This window comes from Mobula birostris, chromosome 26 (genome assembly GCF_030028105.1).
Source record: "Mobula birostris isolate sMobBir1 chromosome 26, sMobBir1.hap1, whole genome shotgun sequence".
Lineage (NCBI taxonomy): Eukaryota > Metazoa > Chordata > Chondrichthyes > Myliobatiformes > Myliobatidae > Mobula > Mobula birostris.
Window position 1 is genome coordinate 12,864,325 of NC_092395.1, and position 26,340 is coordinate 12,890,664.

Below are 26,340 nucleotides of genomic sequence, written 5' to 3' on the forward strand. Positions count from 1 at the left end.
GAGGAAGGGGGGGAGGGGAAATTATGTTCACTGGGAGGAGAAATTAATGTTCATACCATCATGTTAGAGGGTACCTATTGTCCACTCTCCTGTCTGATCTGCTGAGTTCCTCCAGCATTTTGTGTGAGTTGCTTTGGATTTCCAGCATCTGCACGCTTTCTCGTGTTTAGTCAGGGCGGTGAGATAATTGGTGATTCCCATACATTTTATGGGAATATAGATTCTGGAAGTTCAGAATTTGATTTGAAAGCATTGATACTTAGTAGATGGGCAACAAAGAACAACAAATTATCATTGAATAAAGATTTTACGTCAAAGTCAAATTTGTTTTTAAAAGTATGTATATGTTACCATAGGGTGGTGGGGTGGAGATACATCTCTATCAAAGGAGATGTAAGGCTCTCCTTCCCTCTGCTAGCCTGCAGGTCACCCTTGGGCAAGGTGTAACACCTGCTTAGCCCCCACTGATCAGGGTCATGTGAAGCCATGGGAGCAGGTGGTGGATGGACGTTTGAGTAGCTGGTACATGTCACAAGTGCTAGTTATATGACCACTGACGCCAGGCAAATAATCTCTGAATAATATTGATAATGGCTGGGATCATCTGTCTTGTAAAGACGCTGCCCGGAAGAAGGCAATGACAAGCCACTTCTGCAGAAAAATTTGCCAAGAATAATCATGGTCATGGAAGGACCAAGACTGCCCATGTCATACGACAAGGCAGATAACAAACAAGTGATATTTTACCATATACTACCTTCAGATTAATTTTCTTGCAGGCATTTACAGGAAAAAGCACAGCGGAATTTTAAAAAATCTCTGCATAAACAAAGACTGACATTACGCAGACAGCTCACAGTACTACAAAACATACTGTTATCACTGCAATTTGCAAGCTGTAATTTCCCTTTTAGAAGCACACTTCTGAATCATCTAAATGCACAAGTGATCTTACACACATTAGTTGTATGTCAGTCTTTGTTTGTAACAGTATTCAAAATTGTATCATTTTCATATTTAATTTATAAAGCATTAAATGCTATAGATTTATCCGTGGACTTTTATTTCAATATAGATCCAGAATGTTACTGACATTTCAGTACTAATGCAGAATAAAATGAACCTGAACAAATTAAGCCCCTATACCGTACTGCGAATGTGTGCATTTTAATAAAAAAAATTATTGGATTGCTTGACCGATGAATCTGCTGGGGTTGTCTTTTGTGTCCGTTGCTCCAGAAATGGCCTCCTCAACTCCATCCTAAGTTAGGGGGCTGATTCGTCAAGCACCTCCAATCCATCCGCCAAAGTGGAAATTCCCCAAGTGGCCAAACATTTTAATTCGAATTCCCATTTGCATTCCAACATGTCAGTCCATGGTCTCCTCTTGTACCATGATGAGACCACCCTCAAGGTGGAGGAGCAACATCTTATATTCCATCTGGGTGGCCTCCAACCTGATGGCATGAATACTGTATCAATTTTTCCTTCCGGTAAAGAAAATTCCTTCCCTCTCCCTTTTTCTTCTATTCTGCACTCTGTCCTCTTACCTATTCTCACCTGCCTATCACCTCCCCCGGGTTCCCTCCTCATTCTCTTTCTTCTACTGTCCACTCTCCTCCCCTATCAGATTCCTTCTTCTCCAGCCCTTTACCTTTCCTACCCACCTAGCTTCACCTATCACCTTCTAGCTCTCCTCCTTTCCTCCCTCCACCTTTTTATTCTGGCATCTTCCCCCTTTCTTTCCAGTTCCAGAAAAGGGTCTGTTTATTCATTTCCACAGATGCTGCCAGACCTGCTGAGTTCCTTCAGCAATTTGGGTGTGTTATTATTGGGTTGCTGTTATTTAACAACAACTGCAAGATGAACTGTAGATTTATCTTCTAACAAGTTTAAGTTTCTAGCAACTTTTCCTTCATAAAAATGGTTCGAAATAACAGCATCTGGTTACAATGTGCCTATGTTAAGATAAATGCTCCTCAGATGTGAATCAGATTGTTAGTCTGGCACTCTTCCTGAAAAGGTTAATAACCGCAGGGTTAGTAGTTAGCAGGGAGGGGTAGCACCTCTGGTGGGGGAACATGTCACGTCCTTTTCAAGGCTGTTTGTCCACCTTTGGTTCCCACCTGGCACTCAGCTCTCACCTGTGGCTCCCCGTAACTGTTTGCATGCGACAGTGGCCACACCCCGGGCAATGGCTTCGACAAGCCGGCTAAACCAGCTCAGGGTAGCCGATGGGTCTCAAATCGGTGAGATAGGAAGCTGTCTATCCCAGCATGTGAAGACAGACTCTGGCGGATTGAGCGGACAAGACCAACGGAAGGTCCAACGGTCAAGAAGGCAGTCTCTGCAAGTGTTGTGGAAGGTGTAGAGCAGGACAAGACACAGAAGGCATCCTGGTCATCCACTGCGCCTAGTCCCATCTTCAGTCATCTCCACTCTGTCTTGCCACTGGATCCAGATGGGAACTGGGAAGAGAGAGTGAGGCTGACGCTGCGCAACTCTCCCTCACTTAAATCCAAATCAAGCACTAGTCTCGACACCATCACCATTTAATGGCGTTGAGGTCTTCATCGATGACGATGGACGAACGTATATATAGTAGTTAGCAGGTGGATCTCTGAGTCACTTGTGGCCACCTGAACTCCAGAGACTTGTGCACCACTCCAGCAAGAGAATACTATCAGGGATATCATGTCTTATATGCACCTTGAAATGAAACAAATCTCATGTCTTAACTGAATACGATAAATCCTATGACATCAGTTTTTAAAAAAGGGCAGGTGACTAATCCCTTGTGTCCTGGCCAATATATCTCTCCATCAACACCATGAAATCTGAGCACGTTAAAACCTTCAGGGCTCAGTATCGAATTTCCAGCTAAAAGGACCTCACTTTTTCTTTCTATCTGTATCAGTACGTTGCAGTTACAGAAGACATTTGTGAGGCTGTACTTAGGAGTATTGTGTACAGTTTTAGCTACCCTGCAAAAGGAAAGATGTTAAGTTGGAAAGGGTTCAAAAGTACACAAAAATGTTGCCAGAACTCAAGACCTGTCTTATAGGGAGAGGTTGGGTAGACTAGGAGATAATTTCTTGGTGTGTAAGACACTGAGGGATAACCTAGAAGAGGGCTATGGATATAATGACTGAACACAGGGAAAGGAAATCAAAAACTAGGAGGGTGCACACTAAAGATGAGAGGGGAAAGATTGAAATGGGACCTGAGGGGCAACATCTTCACACAGAGAGTGGGGCATATATTGAATGAGCTGCCAAAGGAAGTCCTTAGGCCAAGTATAACTCACAATATTTAAAAATATACATATTTGAACAGGTACATAGATAAGAAGGGTTTAGAGCAGGGGTTCCCAACCTTTTTAATTCCATGGACCAATACAAGTAAGCAAGTGGTCCGTGAACCTCAGGTTGGGAACCCCTGATGTATGAGCCAAATGGGCTGACTTAGATGGGTATCTTGGCCAACATGGGTGTGATGGGCCAAAAGGGTCTGTTTCCATGCTGTATTGCTCTATGAATCAACTGCCAATTTCTACTTGTCGTCATTTTGACAGCTTTCCTTTTGTTTTCATTTTGTCTGGCTTGATGGTCATCTCCACAGTTTTACTATTCATGACACATTATACAAAAAGAAAGCTTCATCTGATTGGAACTGTTTCATTAAATGATCTGGTCTCACTCTATCAGAGATATTGCCCTTGTCCTACTCATCACTTCCCCTTGCCTCCCCACTTCACTGGTACTTCAAGCTACCTTCTTTTCTTGCTCTCCCAGTTCAGCTGAATGGGCCAGGACCTGAACCATTAACTATTTTCATTCCACAGATGTTGCCTGACCTGCTGAGCATTTTCAGCATTTCCTTTCCAACACCACCAAAAACAACATTAGTCAGCAACTATCACATTGCTTTTCATGGGAGTTTGCAGTGTGTAAATTGGCTGCTATGCTTCCTACGTTACCTCGGTGATGGTGATTCAAAAAGTGCTTTATAGACTGTAAAATGCATTGGGACACCCTGAAGTTATGAATGGCACCCTGTAAATACAAGCCTTCCTTTCCTTTTTTTTTTGTAAACTGAAGTCCAGAGTGTTAACTTTCCCATCTGATTTTTTTTTTCCAGGCCAAAATTAGTTTTCAATACGACTTTTTATTTGGCTCTGGCAGTTGCCTTGAGGAACTTCAGGGAACAATAACGCACGGGGACATTGCCCTCTGATGACACACAGCTGGAACTGCTGCTTTCTTCAGCTTATTCATTCACAACACTAGTTCGGAAATTTGAATCTGCTTAACTCCTCAGTAAGTAAATGTGTGCTCTGGTTCCAGCATCGCACCAAGAAAAATTATTGGAATTAACTGCTGCCTAACACAGTTTAAATTCAATGTCAAATCCTTCATAAACGCAAATAGGTGTCAAGCAGGAATTATTTGTGAAATGTTCCTTGAAGCCAGGCATAATATTCTCTGACAAAAGGGGAAGTGAGTGGGGATGATGTGACATAAAAACAATTATTTTGCACACCTGCTCGGGCTGCTAACATTATTAGGGTCTCTGTTGCCATAGAGATGGATCACAGATACAATTCTGAAGTGAAGTGGATTGGATACACGTGGAGGGAGACCATTTGCCTTACATAACCAGAGCTATGTGTGAAGAATGGTTGTAACCATGTGATAGGATGGGAGTGAAGGGACTAGAAAGGTACAGGATATTTAAATATAAACTTCAGAACGAGGAAACTTTAATGCCATTCCCTGGTCTAAATAGATCAGTCAGACAGTGTGGACAGGCTAATTGGTCTAACCGCCTTGTTTTCAAAGTTCAAGGTAAATTTACTATCAAAGTATGCATATGTTTCCATGCACTACCTTGAGATTCATTTTCTTGTAGGCATTTACAAAAGAATTTATGAAAAATTATACGTAAATATACAACTACCATCAAATAGCCAATGTACAAATGAAAAGGGCAAGACAACAATGCTGAGAACATGATCTTTTAAGAGTCCTTGAAAGTGAGGCTGAAAGTCATAGATTCAATTCAGAGTAGCGGAGATTGAAATTATGCTTACCCGTTCTGGAGCTGGGTGATTGTAAGGTAATAATTGTTCCTGAAACTGGTGGTGTGAGGCCCAAGGCTTCTGTATTTCTTGCCTTGTGGTAGTAGTGAGAAGATGACATGATCTGGATGGTGGAGGTCTTTGATGTTGGACCCTGCTTTCTTGTGGCAGTGCTCCATGTAAATGTTTTCAGTGGTGGGGAGGGCTTTGCCTGCAATGGACTGGGCTTTTCTTTCCTGGACATTGGTGATTCCCAGAAAAATCAAAATCAGAATCAGGCAGCAGCAGTACAGTGCAATACATAAAATATGCTACATATACTTGTATATCATCACCATCACTATGTGCTGTGTCGTATGATGTGGGTAGTCATGTTCATGATGCCAGTTAGACAATCTCTGAAGGGTATTGATAATGGCTGGGGTCACCTGCCTTGCAAAGACACTGCCCAGAAGAAGGCAATGGGCAAATCACCTCTGTAGAAAAAATTGCCAAATACAATCATTGTCATAGAAAGACCATGATCACCTTCATCATTCGACATGGCACATAGCAAATGAATGGATGGTCGACTGTAGAAATATTGGAATGTTGGACAGGACGCTAAGATCGTCACTTTTTGCTCCTCTCTGGATTGGTGCCAATGGCTCTGAGGTTAGACTGACTCATCCAAAAAGCAGCATCTCTAAAGAGCCTTTCTCATCACTCCACTGCATAGAGTTTTATTAAATTAGTTAGCTTCTGGAATGGGATTTGAACTCAAGAATGCTATCAATTGAGTCTCAGTTGACTACACAAAAGTTGCTCTTCAGAAGGTGGCTCAGCCTGCTATTAGTTCAACTGTCCATCACCCTATAGTCTCTCAAAGTGACCAAAAACCTATACCTCATCATAATAATGAAGTCTTGGAGGACTTTGTTTAAAATCAAATTGCAACAAAATTTCAATGGAAAAGTGACCAATGCTGAAGTAATCATGGCAAAAAGAACAGTAGTGAGATGATGAGGTGCAGGAAAACAAATCTCAAAATAGATGGATCCAATATTTTCATCTGCTGTCTGAATTACTACCTCTATCCTTCATAGCCATCTTCCTGAATTGTAGCACAAACTGTTTAACAGAAATAGGACAACCTGTCTTTCTGACTTGAAAAAATGAATGAAATAAACTTTGGCGGTATGTAGATACTTCTTGGTGAGCACTAGTTCACAGCCGGATGGACAACTGCAATTAACAATTATCATTGTTGAATGAATAACTTCCCATGGTTTTATTCCGACATCTTCCCCCTTCCTTCTCAGTCCTGAAGAAGAGTTTCAGCCCAAAACATTGACTGTTTATTTCTGTGGACGCTGCCTGACCTGGGCCTGTATTTACTGGAATTCAGAAGAATGAAGGGTGACCTAATTGAAACCTATCAAATGTTGAAAGGCCTCGATACAGAGGATGTGCAGGGAGCTTTCAGCACTGTGTGTGTTGCAGTAGTAAATGTTTTCCCAAAGACAAGTGAATGAAAGGATATCTCAATCTGGGGTTCAAACTAACAGTAGCAGCAAACTAGGGCAAATCAACTGCTGCTCACAATCTGAGAGACTGATCACTATTATCAAATTCATGAATGGACCCCTTGACCTCACAATCTAGCTCAGTATGATCTTTCACTTTATGGTTTACCTGTACTGCTCTTTTACAGTAGCTTTCACAATTTATTCTCTACTTTTATTGTTTTACTTTATTCTAGATCAATGTGTAATGATTTGATCTGTATGAGCAGTATGCAAGGTAAGTTTTTCCACTTCATCTTGATACATGTGACAATAATAAACCAACACCAACAGTGCGAGTCTGTAAAGAGCAGTGATGACTTTCGAAACGCTTCTGTTGTTCACCCAAGAGTCGATAATTTGTAGACACATAACAGCAGTAAATATTTTGAATCCTTGGCAACACACACAAACTGCTGGAGGATCTCAGCAGGCCAGGTAGCATCTATGGAAAAGAGTAAACAGTTGATGTTTCAGGCCGAAGCACTTCACGAGTCCTGATGAAAGGTCTCAGCCCGAAATGTCGACTTTTTACTCTTTCCCATAGATGCTGCCTGGCCTGCTGAGTTCCTCCACCATTTTGTGGGTGTTGCTCTGGATTTCCAGCCCCTGCAAATTTTCTTGTGAGTTTGAATTCTTCACTTTCCCCAAAAAAGGCCAAAATTAGATGACATTTTTCCCCATACTTTGGTACTGTTGCTTTTCCAAGACAAGGCCAGATAGCATTTGTGCAGTTTCAGGTATTGCATGAATGCTGGCTGCAAACATGAATTTATTTCTTCCAAAATCTCTTTAGACATTAAACCAGTCACCCTAATTCATCCCATCTCAAAGTGTTGCATCAAACTTGGACCCATTTGAAGGTTGCTGTTTACACAATTTCTGCATATTAGATGTCAGCTTAGGGCAATGTAGAGAGAAAAAAAACACATGACCTCATATCCTCTGGTATGCAATCTGAAAGTGGCAGTTTTTTACTTAAAGCATCTCTCTCCCATGAAGCAGTGACTTAAGAATTTCAGAAATGTTAACCTCTGTCTCTAGCACTTGTTTTGAAGCATGCCAATTATCAAGAAAATAATAAGAGACATTATGCATTCTATATATGGATTTAAAAAAAAAATTGAGAACTTCAACAGCTGGCTCAATATTCAGGATTTTCAATTATATATGTTTTTCTGAAAGCAGGCAGAACTAGCAATTTGATCTTTATCCTTTATACTCTCACTCTAATTCTTATAACAGAGTCATAGTGCATTACAGCACAGAAACAGGCCATTAAGCTCAACTAGTCCAAAGGGGCCTTTTGTTCTGCTGCCCCATTGATTACCCCTAGACCCTGGACCTCCTTACCTCTCTCACCCATATATTTATACAGAGTTCTCAAATGTTGAAATTGATCACGCATCCAACACTTCTGCTCGCAGCTCGTTCTATATGCGCTCTACCTTCTGACTAAGTAATGTCTTGAATGGACTCAGCAGGTCGGGCAGCATCCGTGGAAACGATCAGTCGACATTTCGGGCGGGAACCCTAAGTCCTGACGAAGGGTTCCGGCCCGAAACGTCGACTGATCGTTTCCGCAGATGCTGCCCGAGCTGTTGAGTTCCTCCAGCGTGTTGTGAGTGTTGCTTTGACCCCAGCATCTGCAGATTATTTTGTGTTAATGTCTTGAATGAATCCTTCACTGTCAGACCATTACATTCTATGATTTGACCCAGACAGGAGCAAGGCACGGATGGATAATTTTTTCATCAGGAAAATATGCAATAACAGCTGATGAATCAATTTTTTTCTGATTATTAAAAGATCTGGGGATAACAAGAAAGACCAAGAAGTTGGCACAGCAATGATAATTAGTATCAAATTTTTCTGAAGATCTCTATTTAGATCACTTCCCCTCTGAGACCATGAAGGAACAGAACAAGATGGCAATTAACAGAACACCCATCATCTGAATCTAGACTCTCCACAAGCAATGCCACAGGAGATTAGTTACTAATTTATTAAAGCTGAATTAAATTGTGCTTAGATGAACATGGATCAATCAGAAGATGTTCGATCAATGATCTGTGTTGAAATAATAATAACCAAGCAAAAAACCGAATTGGCTTCAGCACACTGGACTAGTCCATGGAAATGCATGAGCCAAGGCAGCTGGTTTTAATGATTACTCAGATGCATTTGCCATGGTGTGAATGTATAAGTGAATTCAGAATCAGACTCAGTTGTAATACCATCTATTCTTCAAAGTTCAAAGTGCGCAGCCCTCCAGTGAAAAATGATATTGTATCCGTTACATAGGGGCCGTGGACAATTCTGATTTGATGGAGAGGGACGTGAAAGCACAAAGGAACATCTGGAGAAATTTCTGAAACACTCATTCGCTGCTGTCGTTACCGCGTGTTCGGGAATCTTCCGGAGGGTAGGCCTCAAAATCCCCGGCTTTGCCTGCTGTTGGTGACTGAGATTGAGGTCGAATTGTTCGGACAGAGATGGCGCTCAGTACTCGGTGTCGGAGAGTTGATTCGGAGGCTCGAAGTTTTCGGCTGACTCAGAGACGGATTGTGGTCGGGCATGGCAGGGTGAGTTTTTCTTCCTTCTCCCATCTGCGTGAGATGTGGGAAATTTGAGAAACTTTGAACTTTTACTGTGCTCATGGACTTCTTCATCAAGTTATGGTATTGTTGCACTGTTTGTAACTATATGTTATAATTATGTGGTTTTGTCAGTTTTTTTAGTCTTGGTCTGTCCTGTGTTTTGTGATATCACACCGGAGGAACTATTGTATCATTTCTTAATGCATGCATTACTAAATGACAATAAAAGAGGACTGCGTGTCTTCATAATCTAAAAAAATTATTATTAAAGTACGTATATATCAGCATATACAACCTTGAAATTCATTTCAAAGCAACACACACTAAACACTGGAAGAATTCAGCAGATCGGGCAGCATCTGTGGAAAAGAATAAACAATGGACGTTTTGGGATGAGATCCTCCTTCAAGACTAAGAAGGAAGAGGGAAGATGCCAGAATAAAAAAGATGAGGGGCGAGGGGAAGGGATCTAGCCAGAAGGTGATAGGTGAAGCCAGGTGGGTGGGAAAGGTCAAGGGCTGGAGAAGAAAGAATCTTCTCCTAGCAGAGAAGAGTGATCAATAGGCACCCTCCAACCTGATGGTGTGAAGATCAACTTCTTCCAGTGAACAGTTTCCCCTCCCCCTTCCTCTATTCCCTACTCTGATCATTCGCTTCTTCTCACCTGCCTGTTACGTCTTCCTGGGTCCCCTCCTCCTTCCCTTTATTCTATTGTCCACTCTCATCTCCAAACAAATCCTTTCTTCTCCAGCCCTTGACCTTTCCCACCCACCTGAAGGAGAAGGGGAGGGAGGAAAGGATCCAAGGGGAAGTAATAGGCAGGTGAGAAAAAGTAAAAGGTCTGAGTGGGGAAAGGAGGAAGAGAGACAGTTGATTTGTTCACCAGAAGGAGAAATCAATATTCATACCATCAGGTTGGAGGGTACCCAGACAGAAAATAAAGCGTTGCTCCTCTACCCTGAAGGAGGCCTCGTCTTGGCACAGGAGGAGGATATGGATCAACAAATTGGCATGGGAATGGGAATTGGAATTGAAATGTTTGTCCACTGGGAAGTCCGGCTTTTGGTGGATGGTGCGGAGGTGCTCGACGAAGCTGTCTCCCAGATTACTAAGATTCATTTTTTTTGTAGGCAATCACAATAAATACAAGAAACACAATAGAGTCAATGAAAGACTACACCCAACAGGACAGACAACCAATGTGCAAAAAAATCGCCAAAAAAAACAACAAACTGTGCAAATACAAAAGAAAGAGAAAGAAAAAATAATAGTAGTAATAGTAATAACTAAATTAATAATAAATATTGAGAACATGAGATAGAGTCCTTAAAATTCTGTCCAGTTCACTGGGAACAGTTCAGTGATGTGACAAGTGAAGATGAGTGAAGTTATCCCTCCTAGTTTAGGAGCTTGATGCTTGAGGGGTAATAAATGTTCCTGAAGCTGGTGGTGTGAGCCCTAAGGCTCCTGTACCTTCTTCTTGATGGCATCAAGATGAGAGCATGGCCTGGATAGTGGGGTCCTTAATGGTGAATGCTGCTTTGCTGTGACAGATCTCTATGTAGACGTGTTCAATGATGGGGAAGGCTTTAACCATGATTCAGGGCAAGTGGGGAGGAGAAGATGGCAGCGCGACGCAGCGCATGCGGCCGCTCCGAAATGATATCGTATTTGTTAAGTAGGTACCGTGCACAATCCTGATTTGATGGAGACAGACATGAGAAGCACAGAGGAACTTCTGGAGAAACTTCTGAAATGCTGGCTTCGCTGCCGTTGCTACTGTGCAATCGAGAATCTCCGGAGGGGAGGCCCCAAATCCTCGGCTTTGCCTACTACCTGTTGCCAGGGCAGGGTTGAAGTGCTCGGCAGAGATGGTGCTCGCTGCTCGGTGTTGGAGGGCTGGTCAGAGGCTCAAAGTTTTCGGACGGACTCAAGAGTCGCCTGTGGTCGGGTGCTTCCAGGGTGCTGCATCGGCAAGTTTGCGGCGCTGGAGGTTCATGGCAGGGAGAGCTTTTCTTCCTTCTACCGTCTGCGTGGGATGATGGGACTTTAGAGAGACTTTGAGACTTTTTTTTTTACCGTGCCCATGATCTGCTCTTATCAAATTATGGTATTGCTTTGCACTGTTGTAACTATATGTTATAATTATGTGGTTTTTGTCAGTTTTTTTAGTCTTGGTTTGTCTTGTGTTTCTGTGATATCATTCTGGAGGAACATTGTATCATTTCTTAATGCATGCATTACTAAATGACAATAAAAGAGGACTGCGTGTCCTCATAATCTAATCTAATCTAATCTATTCATTACTTTTTGTAGTTTTTCCAATCAAGAGCACTGACGTTTCTATACCAGGCCGTGATACACCCAGTCAATATACTCTCAACCACACACCTATAGAAATTCATCAAGTTTTAAGTGAGATGTCGAATCTTCGCAAACTTCTAAGAAAGTAGAGGCACTGCAATGCTTTCTTTATATGTATTGGATACAGGACAGATCCCCTGAAATGAAAACACTGAGGAATTTTCAGCCGTTAACCCTCTTCAGCTCTGATCCTCCGATGAGGAGTGAAACAAGGATCTCCAGTTTCCACCTCTCAAGGTCAATATTCATCTGCTTGGCTTTGCTGCCATTGAGTGACAGGTTGTTATTGTGACATCCCTCAGCTAGATTTTCAGTCTCTTCTATACGCTAATTTGTCACCACATTTGATTCAGCCAACGACAGTGGTGTTGTCGGCAAACTTAAATCTGACATTAGAGCAATGCTTAGCCTCATAGTCATAAGTGTGAAGCGAGTAGAGCAGTGGGCTAATCACACAGCCTCGTGGTGCACCTCTGCTGAGGCAGATTGTGGAGGAGATGTTGTTGGCTATCCAAACCGACTGGGAAGAGAAGAAACCGAAGATCCGGTTGCACAAGAAGGTATTGAGGCCTTGGACTTGAAGCTTATTGATTAGTTTTGAGGGGATTGAATGCTGAGCTGTAGTCAATAAAGAGCATCCTCATGTATGCACCTTCACTGTCTAAATGTTCCAGGACTGAGTGAAGAGCCAATGAAGTGGCCTTTGCTGTTGACCTGTTATGACGGTGGGCAAATTGGAGTGGATCTAAGTTGTTTCTCAGACAGGAGTTGATATGTTTTATCACAAACTTCTTTAAGCACTTCATCACTGTGGATGTGAGTGCCTCAGGATGATAATCATTGAGGCAGGTTACCACATTCTTCTTAGGCACTCATATAATTGAAGTCTGCTTTAAGCAGATGGGTACCTCAGACTGCCGAACTGAGAGGTTAAAGGTATCAGTGAATGCTACAGCCATCTGATCGGCACAGGTCTCTAGCACTTGGCTAGGTACTCCGTCTGGACCAGATGCTGTCTGTGGGTTAACCCCACTCCCTAAACAATGCTTTCATGTCAGCCTCAGAGACTGAAATCACAAGGTCATCAGGGTCTGTGGGAGTTTGTGAAGTGGTCTTCATGTTCTGATGGTCAAAGTGAGCATAAAGGGCATTGAGCTCATCTAGGAGTCTTTGATCATTCACTTACGCTGCTCGATTTCAATTTGTAGGAGGTGATAGCATAAGCCCTGCCACAGCTGTTGAGCATTGTTCATTGAGTCAAGTTTGATCCAGAGTCGGCACTTCACATGTGAGATAGCTTTCAGGAGATCAAACCTGGAACTCTTGCATTTTAATTGAATGCCACCAATCCGGCCCTCGGCAGACTGCAAATATCTTGGTTCATCCAGGGCTTCTGCGTAGGGATGACTCTGCCTGATCTTCTGTGAACTCACTCATGTACATCTATTTTTATAAATTCCGTGACAACCGTGGTGTATTCGTTCAGACCCTCCGATGATTGAACACAGCCCAGTCTACTGACTCAAAGCAATCCCATAGCTGCTCCTCAAACTCCCTTGATCACCTCTTTGTTGTCCTCATCTCTGGTGCCTTGCTCTTTAGCTTCTGCCTGTATGCAGATAGGAAGAGGACAGCTAAGTGATCAGATTTCCAGAAATGTGGTCTTGGAATGGGATAGTAGGCATTTCTAATTATAATGTAACCATGGTCGAGTGTGTTGGGACCTCTGGCACTTCAGGTGATAAGTTGATGATAATTGGGCAGAGATTTCTTCAAACAAACCTGACTGATGTCCATGTCAATGATATGAAAAATGTTGATGTAAGCTGTTTCTTGTTTGCTAAACATGGCATTCAAAACATTGAGTGCTTGTTTAACATCTGCCTTTGGCAGTATGGAAATTGCAGTCAGGATTATGGAGAAGAACTCTTTTGGTAAATATAATGGTCATCATTTAATCATCAGATGCTTCATGTCTGGGGACCAAGAGTGCAACTGTGTCTGAGCACCAAAAAGAGTTTTTCATTAAATGCAGACCCCCACCTTTTGCATTCTCCAAATCAGCAGTTCAGTCCACCCAAAGTATCAAGAAGACCTTGGGTCTTACCAATGTATCCAATGTGTCCAGAGTGAGCCATGTCTCCATGAAACACAGAACACAGCAATTCCTAATTTCCAGCCAATACAGCAATCTTGCCCTTAGGTCCTCAGTCTTGTTCTCCAGCAAATGTACAATTGCTGGCAAAATCCTTGGTAGAGGTAGTTTCATTCTCTGGTGTTTCAGCCTGACTTGGAGTTCTTTTCTCCTCCCACTCTTCTGGCCATGGCGATGTACCTTCATCCACTTAAAGGTGCCATACCTGCATGTTTGAGAGTTAAGTTTGTTGAGTCCTCCAGAAGATTGGGAAATCACTAGTTCAGTAAGACATTTCAAAAGTATGTTGCTTCAAGGGAAATTACAGGTTGCAGATTACAGTGAGAGTAATTCAGAAGTATATTTAGAAATTTTGTTCCATGTTGCTATGGTTCACCAGTGCCATCATGGGCAAGTTCACGAGTGACTAGCTTAGTGACTAGCTAACCAGCATTCACTCAGTTGGCCAGGTTTTGAAGAACATCAGAGCTTTCTGGATTGGAAGGGGGAGAGAAACACTAGCCTGGGAACTCCCTAGGTCTTTCAGAATCTTACACTTAGTGGGAGCATGAATGTGAACTGATTCTACCCTCCCCCTCTTAGCTTAGGAAGACTGAACCAAACTGTGGAATTCCCTAGATACATAAGTTAATGTCAGATCTGCTCCATACTTCTAAAAGTTTCATGATCTCTATCCCTGCAAAATAGTAACGGGAAGACTCATAGGTTTATCAGAAGTCAGAAGCGAACTCTACTTCCAGAACTAACATTACCTTCAAGGAATATGGTGATTAATCTGGACTGATGGTGTGAATCCAAATACCTTGATGAGTATGCAAAGAATTTTGAGCTCTATGTGATAAGACTGTTTTGTATGCAGCCTTTCACACTCTGAAACAGAAAGCAGGGCTTGCACGTTCAACAAAGGATACCATTAGGGAGACTGCAAAAGAGATGTAACAACGATGTTACAAACACTGGGGAATTTTAGCTATGAGGAAATGCTGGGGTTATTTCCTTTGGGATAGAAGCTAATGAGTGGAGATTTAATCTGGATGTATAAAGTAAATAGTGTCAAGATTCAAGTCATTAAGCAGAAGGATTGTAGGGGAGTATAGGAAAATATTTTTACCCAGAGAACAGTGAGCATCTCAAAACAGAAATCGCTGAAACTAAAACTGCGCTTGTCAGGATGTTGCCTTGATTTGGGGACCTGAGTTACAAAGAGAGGTTACACAGACGAAGCTTTTATCCTCTGGAATATAGGAGATTGAAAGGTTACCTGATGGAGGTATACATGATCGTGAAGGACACAGATAGGGTGCAAGAACTTGGACATTTTTTTTAGGAAGAAGGTGCTAAAAAGAAGAGGGCACCATTTAAGATCAGAGGCAGAGACCTGAAAGGAATATCAGGGGCAGCTTCTTCATTTAGGGTGTGGTGCATATTTAGAATTATCTAAAAGAAGTTGTGATTGATGTGGGCACATTGCTGATATTTAAAAGCTATCTAGATACGTACATAGACAGGAGAGGTTTGGAGGACTTTGTCCAAACATGGGCTGATGTGATTAACTCATTGGGCGATGCGGTAACTCTGGACAAGATAGGCCGAAAGGCCTATTTTCATGCTGTCTGACTCCACATGTTGACCATCACAAGAGTTGTAAACTTGCATACTACAAATCAGGATTTGGGAAATGCAACTTTTCTCTGGCCAGGATGGAGAGAATGAGGCAAAACGCTTCATCTTGTGCCTTTAATGTCTATTGGACTAATGTTCTTTGCTCCCATTAAGCCAAAGCCTAGAGCCTGGGGAGTTCTCACCTTGCTCTATTGTAATTTAATGTAGTGGCTACATTACAGCTCCAACAGCCAGATTTTTGATCCAAAGACCTAGGAACATTAGTTTAAACCATGCCAGGACAGCTGAGGAGTCGAGGTTCCAGAAGTTAAATACATCTGGAACCTTTAGAGTAATAACAATTGTACACAAGGAGCTATCCACTGGATTGTTGTAAAGCTCTGCCTGCTTTAATAATATCCCTTTAAAGGAAAGCAAAATCTGCTGATCTTACCTGATCGGTCCAGCAAAGTGATCGAAAATTAACCGCCTCTTCAGTACAGAGGGAATTAGGATTGGACAATGTAATTACCAATTCTGTCAGTAATGTCCCCGTACTTTAAACAAAAGGGTGGTTCAGCCATATAGATGAGGACGTTTTACTCTGCAAGAAAAAAATCCTCTAATATTTGTTCTTTCAATCCCCAGCTTTGACAGTCAAATTTACCTGAGAATTTTTAGGAACTCAAAAAGACTGAAGAAAATTAAATCAGCCAAATGGCTATAGTTTTGCTAAATATAGAACATAGGGCATAGATCACAGAACATTTCAACACAGGAACAGACCTTTCAGCCCACAATATCTGTATGAAACACTATGTCGAATTAAACTAAATCTCTTCTGTCTGCACATGACACATATTCCTCCATTCCTTCAATATTCATGTGTCTTTCTAACAGTTTCGTAAACACCACGATCATATCTGCCTCTGTCGTTAACCCTGACAGCCTATTTCAGGCATGTATCACTCGCTGTGTAAAAAAATTCTTGTCCCACGCATCATCTTCTTTAAACTTTTTCCTTCTCATATTAAATGTTCTCTAGTACTTGACATTTCAACCTTGAAGGAACAACATTTTGACTGTCTACCCTGCTCTATCCATGGCTCTCAACATTTCATAAGGTTCATAAACACTTTTACTGCAGGGATTAGCTGGATTAAACTTGGCGAGTAACCTGGATTAGCCAGCTAGTGGTGTAGTGGCATCCGCACTGGATTTCGAGGCGCAAGGTCGCGGGTTTGAATCCGCCTGGCTCCTTGTATGCTTTCCATTCGTGCTGGGTTGAGTGTTGAGCCAGCATCTCAGCCTTGTAAAAGACAAACAACTGTTAAAGGAATGGTCATCGCCACCCAATGCACCGCAAGGCGCAGAGGGGAGCAACAAAAACTAGAAACCTGGATTAGACCACGTTTATCACATGTGGAGAAAAACTAGTCACTAGCAGCCAACCAGAAAACGCTCCCTTTATTCCCACTCTTTGCTTCTTGCCAATCAGCCACTGCTGTATCTATGCTACTGTTTTTCCTGTAATCCCATGGGCTCTTAACTTGTTAAGCAACCTCATATGTGGCACCTTGTCAAGTGCCTTCAGAACATCCAAGTACGCAACATCAACCAATTCTCCTTTGTTTGTCTTGTTTGTTATAACCATATATAACCATATAACAATTACAGCATGGAAACAGGCCAGCTCAGCCCTTCTAGTCCGTGCCAAACTCTTACCCTCACAAACCTTATTCTTCTTATTTCTTGAAGAATTCCAACAAATTGTCAGGCAAGATTTTCCCTACAGGAAACCATGAAGACTATGGCCTATTTTATCAGGTGGCTCCAAGTATCCCCAAAGCTATATCTTTAATAATCGACTCCAACATCTTCCCAACCACGGAGGTCAGACTAACTCGCCTATAATTTCCTTTCTTCTGCCTCGCTCCCTTTTTGAAGAGTGGAGTGACATTTGCAATTTTCCAGTCTTCCGGAACCATTCCAGAATCTAGTGATTCTTGAAAGATCATTACTAATGCCTTCACAATCTCTTCAGCCACCACGTTCAGATCCCTGGGGTATGCACCATCTGGCCCAGATGACGTATCTACCATCAGATCTTTCAATTTCCCAAGAACCTTCTCTCTAGTAATGGTAACTTCACAATCTTCATGACTCCTGACGACTGGAGCTTCCACCATACTGTTAGTATCTTTCACAGTGAAGACTGATGCAAAATACTTATTCAGTTCATCCCCCATTTCGTGCCCCCATTACTACCTCTCCAGTTTTGTTTTCCGGTGGTTCGATATCCACTCTTTACTCTGTTTTACATTTCATGTATTTGAAGAAACTTTTGCTTTCCTCTTTAATATTATCGGCTAGCTTACTTTCATATTCCATCTTTTCCTAATTTACTCTTTTAGCTGCCTTCTCTTGATTTTTAAAATCTTCACAGTCTTTGATCTTCCCACTAATTTTTGCTCTATGATATGCCCTCTCTTTGGCTTTTATGTTGTCTTTGACTTCTCTTGTTTGCCATGGTTGTGTCATCTTGGCTTTAGAATACTACTTCTTCTTTGGATGTATATATCCCATACCTTCCAGATTGCTTCCAGAAATTCCAGCCGTTGCTTCTCTGTCGTCATCCCTGTCAGTGTGTTTTTTTTCTAATACATTTTGGCCAGCTTCTCTCTCATGCCTCTGTAATTTCCTTTACTCCACTGTAATACTGATACTTCTGACTTTCGCTTCTCCTTCTCAAATTTCAGGGTGAAATTGATCATATTATGATCATTGGCCTCGAAGAGTTTTTTTACCTTAAGCTCTCAAATCAATTCCAGTTCATTGCACAACGCCCAATCCAGAATAGTTGATCCCCTAGTAGGGTCAACTACGAGCTGCTCTAAAGAGCTATCTCATAGGCATTCTAGGAATTCCTCCCTTAGGATCTATCAACAAGCCGATTTTCCCAATCTGCCTGCATATTGAAATCCCCCATTACTATTGTAACATTGGTCTTTTGGAGTGCATCTTCTAACTCCCATTATAATTTGTAGACCACATTCCTACTACTGATTGGAGGTCTGTATATAACTCCCATCAGGGTCTTTCTACTCTTGCAGTTCCTTCACTCTGTGATTCAACACCTTCCAACTGTACGTCACCTCTTTCTAATGATTTGATTTTTTTTTAGATTATGAGAACACTCAGTCTTCTTTTATTGTCATTTAGAAATGCATACTTGCATTAAGAAATGATACAATGTTTCTCCGGAGTGATATCACAAAAAACAGGACAAACCAAAGACTAACACTGACAGAACCACATAATTATAACATATAGTTACAGCAGTACAAAGCAACACCATAATTTGATGAAGAACAGACCATGGACACAGTAAAAAAAAAGTCTCAAAGTCCCGAGTCGATTGACTCCTGAGTCCCCAGTAGCAGGCGGCAAAAGGGAGAAACTCCCTGCCATAAACCTCCAGGCACCGTCAACTTGCCAACACCATGGAAGCAGCCGACCACAGCTGACACTGAGTCCATCCGTCCGAAAACTTCGAGCTTCCGATCAGCCTCTCCGATACAGCCTCCCGAGCCCCATCCTCTGCCGAGCGCCTTCGACCTCTCCCCGGCCGCTGAAACACACAAAGCCGAGGATTTCAGGGCCTTCAGCTCCGGAGATTCCAGTTACCACACAGTAGCAGCGGCAGTGAAGTGGGCATTTCAGAAGTTTTCCAGATGTTCCTCTGCGCTCTCACGTCTGTCTCCATCAAATCAGAATTGTGCACGGTCCCCTACTTGACAGATAACAGATATTCATCACCTAAGTGGCCGCGCGCACTGCTGTCGCGCCGCCATCTTCTCCCCTTTTACCTTTTATCTTTTACCAACAGAGTTTTACAACCCCATCTGCCTGTCCTTTCTATACAATGTGTACTCTTGAATGTTAAGTTCCCTGCTATAACCTTCTTTCAGCTATGATCCAGTGATGCCCACAACATACATGCCAATCTGTAACTATGTTACAAGTTCATCTACCTTATTCCGTATACCGAGCACATTCAAATACCACACCTTTTTGATTTTGTTCGCATTTACATTGCAAATCATCCTGTTGAATTCAGTCTTGTGCTACCATCAGCCTCTCCTTTCCAGGAGTCTCACTGCACACTGCCTCTGTAAACCAACTAGCTCATCCTCTGTGTTATGTTACTTCAGTTTAAACGTACCATGGGTCAACAGTAAAGAATCATATTCTGGAAAAATTAGAGAACTTTTATTTACAGTAATAAACAAACACATCTTAACCCAGCCACGTGCTGGAACATTCTGGCAATCCCGAGCATTCTCAGTGCTCTGTCCAATCATGTACTGGCACGTCATTGCACGTGATATCACCACATCTTCCTTTCCTTAAAAAGAAAAACGATTAACAACGTTAATCAAAACACATCTATATCAGATAACTGAAACTCTGAAGTTGGCTCTTTATTAAAGCCTTTGTGATTCTTTCTTAACACCACTCCCTCCTCTGTTTGGACCATGTATGATCTGGTCTGTGTCCATGTGTTCCTTTTATCTTGTATCCTCACTTTGTCTCCCTGTACTTCAGACAAGGTTTCCTTCAAACAGTCAATTCACATTCCACTTCCATTTGTAATGAAACACGAATCTTCTTTTCTTCATCTATTTCATTCATTAACTGTATAATCTCTTTTTTATGCTGAGACTTCATCATTTCAATAATACTTCTCAATTCCTTCACTTGTGTTTTCACTTCCTCCTTATACTGTGCCCACTGTGAGCGTTCTTGCTCTAGACGGTGATGAGACTGAATCTCATATTCTCTCAGTGTCTCTTTCATTATTGCTTTCATTGAAGCAACCTCTTCCTGCCATTGCTTTTTCACATCATCAATTGCCTCCTGTTTGGTCATCTCAGACACTGCAGCTACTGCTTTTATACTCTCCATGTCAGCATTTGCCTCCATGAGCTGGACCTGCAGTCGAGTTACATCACCTTCTGCTGACTGTAATGCAACATTCTGTCGCTTCAGCTCTGTGTCACTATCCAGGACAAAGATTCTTTTCACCAAATTAAGTCTTTCACAGGCAGATAAACCCAGAATTGACTGTACATTTTTTGGCACAACCACAAGTGAAAGCATATGCACAATATTTTTGTGTGATACCTTTGCCATGCATGTTCCTTTAACTGGAATGTCTGCCCCTGAATTCCCAGTCACTTTTATATTTGTCTGATGTAACTTCGGTCTTGGCTTTAAAGCATTAAACTCAGATTCTGCAGCATATTGTTTTGATTCACTTGCAATGGAATAGTCCAGTCATTCTTACTTTGTTCATTTTCACAAAGCACATCTATATAAAATTCCTCACATTCATCTTCAAGCACAGCATTTACGTGTTACATTTGATTTTCCTTCCTTCTACTTTTTCAACAGCATGAAGAATGATTAATCTTACTGCAAGCATTGAAAATTTTGCCATATGTGGGACACTGATTCGGATGATATTCCCGTGCACGGCGATCACATGACTTTTTTCTTTCCAATGCCGTCTTGCTCTCTGTCAGTTTCGTTGAAGTATTATTACATTTCTTGTATCCGCGCTTTTTTACAGCGTCTACATTGCAGTTTTCGACAAAAAGCTCCTCAGCCTGCAACGTCATGGTCTCAGAAGCTTTGCAAAGTGCCAAAGCTTTTTCAAAATTTAAATCTTGCTCTCTCAACATCCTTTCTCTCAGAGCATTATCTCGAATGCCACAAACAAGTCTATCTTTAATGAGAGAGTCCATGAGCAATCCAAACTCACATGTTGTACTACGCTTTCTTAACTCAGTAACATACTGATCAATTGTTTCAGCGGCTCTCTGCGCACATGTGAAGAATTTATATCGCTCATACGTTAAATTACGCTTAGGCATACAAAATACTTCAAATCTGTCCATTATTGACTTTAAATTGAAATTATCACCATCTTCAAAGACAAAATTATTATATACCTCTACTGTGTCCTTCCCGATTACGTGGAGCAAAAGCACAGCTTTGTTTTTTTCCCATTTTTCTTCATTATCGATCACTGATAAGTACAGTTCAAACTGTTGCTTGAATATCCTCCAATTCTCAGCTACATTGCCAGTCAGATGAAGTTTTGGTGGGAGTTGTAAACCTTCCATTTTACCATTTACAGTTCGAACTTTTTTCTTCTTCTCTTTTTTCGATTATCTTCAATTCTCGATTCTCCCGTATTATTCTTCCAGAACCACTTCTGACACCATGTTATGTTACTTCTGTTTAAACCTACTATGGATTAACAGTAAAGAATCATATTCTGGAAGAATTAGAGAACTTTTATTTACAGTAATAAACAAACACATCTTAACCCAGCTACGTGCTGGAACATTCTGGCAATCCCGCGCATGCTCAGTGCTCTGTCCAATCATGTACTGGCACATCATTGCACGTGATATCACCACACTCTTCACTATCCATCTGCTTCGCAATCCCCTGCCAAATTTTAATTCCTTCCAAGCTAGGGCATGCTTGATAGAAATCTGTTCAACTCCCTAACACTTATATAAGATGCCATACATTTTCATTAAATTGTTTCCATTCCCCCGATCAATATTTATGGATGCTCCACAAGAAGCATCCTCTTCTGATGCATCAGTTGGCTCTGCTGATGACTGCAACAAATTGCAGAGAATTGTAGATAATGCTTAGTCCATCACAAAAACAAACCTCCCCCCTCTGTTGACTCTGCCTCCACCTCTCGCTGCCTTGTCAAGGCAGCCAACATAATCAAAAACCCTTCCTTCCCCGATGTTTACCTCATCTACTCCCTTTCATCAGGTGGAAGATATAAAAGCATGAAGCACTACCAGACTCAAAGAAGGCTTCTATCTTATTGTTATAAGTCTTTTTGTATGATAAAGATTAACTTTTGGTCTCTCAATCATGGTCCTTGCGTCCTATTGTGCACTCTCTCTGTAACTAACTGTGACAGTCATGATGTGAGCTGCGAATGCCTGAACCTAAGTGTGGAAGGAAGATCGACCCTAATGTAAAGACAGCGACCACAGCTTATTTAGAAGTATTCCAACAAAACATTCATGGCTCAACCAAGCGACACAGCGAGATGGAACGTTCTCAAAACCCACAATTAGCCCTAATCAGGCATCCAATTAAATGACACTAGTAACACAGAATCCCTGAGCCTATCAAAATAAACTTAACAAGCTTAAACAGAAAGCAGCAGCAGATTGCATTTTAAAGAGGGAGTCGCTCGAGAAAAAAAAAACACAAGAAACTCCAAACAATTAAGGCTCTTAATAAACAGCAATTAATCAATTCGGGTGTTCTAAAAACCGTGGAGCTCAATGCTCTTCGGCCCGAAGAGCTTGTTACAGTAACACTATATTCTGCATTCTGTTATTGCTTTAATTATTTTGATGTACTTATGTTTTGAAATTATGTGTATAGATGATGTGCAAAGCAAAGTTTTTCACTGTATTTAATTAAGCAATTATTTACCAATTAATAACTGTTATGCATTGAATCAGGCTTATATTTTTTCATTGAATTACATTGCATTTCCTATTAAGGAGGTCGAATCGTTCCGACAGAGATGGCACTCAGTACTCAGTGTCAGAGAGCTGATCAGAGCTCGAAGTTTTCGGATGACTCAGAGTCGGATTGTGGTCAGCATGGCAGGGAGAGTTTTTCTTCCTTCTCCCATCTGCGTGAGATGTGGGACATTTGAGAAACTTTGAACTTTACTGTGCTCATGGACTTCTTCATCAAGTTATGGTATTGTTGTACTGTTGTAACTATATGTTATAATTATGTGGTTTTATCAGTTTTTTCAGTCTTGGTCTGTCCTGTGTCTTGTGATATCACACCAGAGGAAACAATGTATCATTTCTTAATGCATGCATTACTAAATGACAATAAAAGAGGACTACATGTCTTCATAATCTAATCTAATGGCTTGGCAGTGGGGGGAGAGAGGGGTGAAACAAGGCCCAATTCTATGGGCAAAGCTGAAAGAGACCTGGCTGGTAAACAAAACAAAACAAAATGAACTTGCCTGAGACAGCTTCCAAACCCATTTAAAATGTAGTGAATACAGCCCAGACCATCACTGGAAAAAGCCCTCCCTTCCACGGAACACATCTACAAGCTGCCACAAGAAAGCAGCATCCATCATCAAGAACCCCCACCATCCATGCCATGCTCTTTTCTCACTGTTACCATTGGGAAGGAAGTACAGGGGTCTTAGGTCCCACACCATCAGGTTCAGAGGAAGCTATTATGCTTCAACGACCAGGCTCCTACGTGTGGCCAAGTGGTTAAGGCGTTTGTTTAGTGATTTGAAGGTCGCTAATTCGAGCCTTGGCTGAGGCAGCGTGTTGTGTCCTTGAGCAAGGCACTTAACCATACACTGCTCTGCCACGACACCGGTGCCAAGCTGTATGGGTCCTAATGCCCTTCCCTTGGACAACATCAGCGACGTGGAGAGGGGAGACTTGCAGCATGGGCAACTGCTGGTCTTCCATACAACCTTGCCCAGGTTCCAAGGTGCAAATTCATGGTCTCATGAGACTAAAGGACACCTATATATAATCAGGCTCCTGAACTAGAGTGGATAACTTCATTCACCTCAACACTCAACTGATTCTACAACCTACACACTCACTTCCAAGATCTCTACACCTCATTCTCAGTATTATTTATTTACTTCTTTTTGTATTTGCACAATTTGTCTTCTTTTGCACATTGGTTATCTACCAGCCTTTGTGTGTCGTTTTTCACTGATTCTGCTGTATTCCTTTGTTCTGTTGTGAATGCCTGCAAGAGCGTGAATCTCAGAGTGGTATATGTTGAGATATATGTAATTTGGTAATACATTTACTTTGAAGTTTTAACTTTAAATCACAGTGCTTTGAAGTCAGCAGCACTTGATTTGTTTGGGCGGAGTGTGCCCGTCGAGGGGCATAATCAGGGCCATGTTCAAGTTCTCTCCATTACACTCCCAATACCAGTGCAGAAAATACATCGGTGGATTACGTGTCACTTCACCGAATAGGCACAATTGAACGCTGTGACTCCATTCGAGCCCATGGTCATCTTTCAGTGCACAAGGATTTGTCCTAATATTATCTTGTGACTCAATGTGCTTGGACTGTCACTATATGTGCTGTGTGTCACTATATGCACTGTGTTTTGTACCTTGGCCCCAGAGGAACAATGTTTCATTTAGCTGTACAGTACACATGTGTCTAGTTCAATGACAAAACCTTGACAATAAATATCCATCATTAAGGACCCACAGCACCCAGGACATGCCCTCTTCTCATTGCTACCATCAGGGAGGAGGTACAGAAGCCTGAAGGCACACACTCAACAATTCAGGAGCATCTTCTTCCTCTCTGCAGTCTGATTTCTGAATGAACATTGAACCTATTAACACTACCTCACTAATTTTTTGCACTACTTATTTAATTTAACTATTTTATATATATATATATATTTACTATAATTCACAGTTTTTATTATTATGTATTGCATTGTAGTGCTGCCACAAAAATTTGACGACATATGCCAGTGATATTAAACGTGATTCTGATTCTGAGCTCGAACCTGGAGCCACAGAACCAGTGTTCGGCAATGGAATTTCCAGGCAGTCACATTTTTCAATGAGCTAATGAGCTAATCAAAGCTTTAAAACTGAGGCAAAGAGAAAAGCTGTTAACAGGGAACCAAATGGTTCCAGGGATTTATGATTAAAGGAACAGTATACAAAAACAAAGAGATAGAACGAAGCCAATGCAAATCATTGTTGAAGTTAACATTGGGGAAAGCTGCCAATTTTCCCTGCAGCTAATTCTTTTGGAAACGCAGATTCTGAAAATCCTGTAAATCTCTGTTTTAGTTGACTGGAAAGTCTCCAGACCAAAGTCTCAGGGAGAATTGCTCATTTTTGTTTTAGCCACAGTACAACTAACATTCTTCCTTTCAAAAAATAATTCCAGGATTTCGCAGATAAAAAATTCTCTGTTACCTTTTCACAGTCACAGAGCCCAGCATCATTTATTACCTGTGAATACTAGGAACAACAGCATCTAAGCATTAAGAGACAATTACAGACTGATTTCAGTAGGTGAAAGTCTAGTACAAGTCTTTGTAGGTAAAGTGAAGGTACTCAATGCCATAATGAGGTTAAAGGTGGATAAACCCAAAGACATTACAAGTTTGAAGAGATATTGTATGATATCACAGAAGATGCTTATAATTTTCCAGAGGTGTATGGTAGAGAGCACTCCCACTGATTTCATCACAGCCTGGTATGGAAGCTTCAATACACAGGATTGCAAAAGGGTGCAGATGGTCTGCATTGGAGGCGAAAGCCGATTTCACTCGCTCTCCATGACCTTCACTCCTCTTTCCAGGGTGCAGAGCCTTTTGCTGTTACATTGTTGGGTTAATTTAAGCACTAGTCCAGATAGACCAAAAGGACAGGGTGTTAGTCAGCATGAGAACTGATTTCCCTCATTCTCTGCGGTGGTCATCTCTATGGCACTGAGGCTATGAAGACTGCCACGGCTGCTGTGTTCCGTGCTTGCTAATATGATGAATTGATAAGTGAGGCTTAGGGCCTACTGCAGGCTTTTCTGGGGTTTAGATCTGAGGACTCAGATCAGAATATTTGGTTTGGAATGTTGTTGTTTGCTTCAACTATTTGCATGTTTTTTATCGGGTGTTGGCCTTATATTTTTATTTTTATTCCTTTTTTGCTTAATTTGGTTCTTTCAGGTCTCTTGCTTTGTGCCCACCAACGAATAAGCAAATCCCAAGGTTGTATAAGTTATACATTCTTTGATAATAAATGAATCTTGAACCTTGAAGAAGGCTGTGTCCTTTTTGGGCTCACAACTCATCAAAGTCATCTAATCCTTAACACTTAATCAATACTGTTGA

At 41.6% G+C, this 26,340-nt stretch overlaps 1 long non-coding RNA gene across 1 annotated transcript; it reads left to right on the forward strand.

Moving 5' to 3' along the window:
* Positions 1–4,146: 4,146 nt before the first annotated feature.
* Positions 4,147–23,493, forward strand: LOC140188385 (uncharacterized). The gene is made up of 3 exons (XR_011883304.1): positions 4,147–4,319; positions 8,929–9,209; positions 22,965–23,493. It is a non-coding gene; the product is annotated as an uncharacterized lncRNA (long non-coding RNA).
* The last annotated feature ends 2,847 nt before the right edge of the window (positions 23,494–26,340 follow it).